The sequence below is a fragment of the Echinops telfairi genome, unplaced genomic scaffold (genome assembly GCF_000313985.2).
Source record: "Echinops telfairi isolate 266 unplaced genomic scaffold, ASM31398v2 ScPeMD7_3;HRSCAF=10, whole genome shotgun sequence".
Lineage (NCBI taxonomy): Eukaryota > Metazoa > Chordata > Mammalia > Afrosoricida > Tenrecidae > Echinops > Echinops telfairi.
In genome coordinates, this window is record NW_022103899.1 from 27346388 (window position 1) to 27347472 (window position 1085).

General features: G+C 32.4%; 1 protein-coding gene across 2 annotated transcripts in view; it reads right to left on the minus strand.

Annotated features, from left to right (window-relative positions):
* TRAK2 (trafficking kinesin protein 2) overlaps window positions 1–1085 on the minus strand; it is a 63585-nt gene that overhangs the window by 38168 nt on the left and 24332 nt on the right. The gene's annotated exons all lie outside the window — the stretch shown is intronic.

Genomic DNA, 1085 nt, shown 5'->3' on the forward strand with positions numbered 1-1085 from the left:
TATGTAAAATTCTAGAAAACCTCAGCTTAAATACTGATTGTGGTGATGGTTTGTCAAAACGTTATCAAATTGTACACACTTTAAATTAAATATATGCAGTTTAGTAAGTGTTAGTTAAAATTCAAAAAGTTATTTTGAAAAACTTAAGATCACTGACTGCTTGGAGTAAAAAGAATACTACGTTGTGAGCTATATATGTAGAAGCAAAATATATAACAATAGTAGCACAAAGGCCAAGTTAATAAAAACAGAAGCATACTGTTGTCAGGTTTTCATACAAAACCCAAATAAAATATCACTTGAGATTAGAGTTATGATAAATTAAAGATGTATACAAATAACCCTGGCCCTGAAAAAAGCAATCAATAAAATAACTCAAGGATTATAGGTAATGAGCCAACAAAAAAAGATAAAAACGGAATAATACAAAACACTGTCATGAAACAAAATGTGTATGAATTGCTGAACAGAAACCAAATATTTGCTCTTAACTCAAATTATAATAAGAAGTAAAATAAAATAAAATCAAGATTACCTCTTTGGAATTCATCCCCATCCCTACCCCCAAAACCCCAAACAGTTGTCATAACCTTCTAAACTGACCTGTCTGCCTTGAATCTAACTGGCCCTGCAGATCCACTTAGAAACCACTGTTTTGATTGGACCTTGTATTTTGAAGGCACCCTAACAAGACTGAGAGAAGTGTTTTACTGAAAAATTGTCTACAGCCATCCACTGAGCACAGAGACGTATATAAGTAGTTTTTAAAAAAAAAAAAACAAACCTATTCATGTATGAACTGGAACCCCAACAGCAATACTTTATGGCTATGAAAAAACACAGTGAAATGGACTCATCCAGTGAGGGAGCCAATAAAACTGTGGCCCGAGGTGGAATCTATTCTGCCCCTGTATTTGTACAACCCATGAGCTAAGAATCTTTGCAAAAAAAAATAAAAAGGTTTCATGATAGGTGAAAATTATGAGATTCAAATGTCAGTGTTCATAAACAAAATTCTATTGAATTACAGCCATAGTTGTTTGTTTATGTTATCAATTTATTTCATGTTACAATGGCAGTAGTAA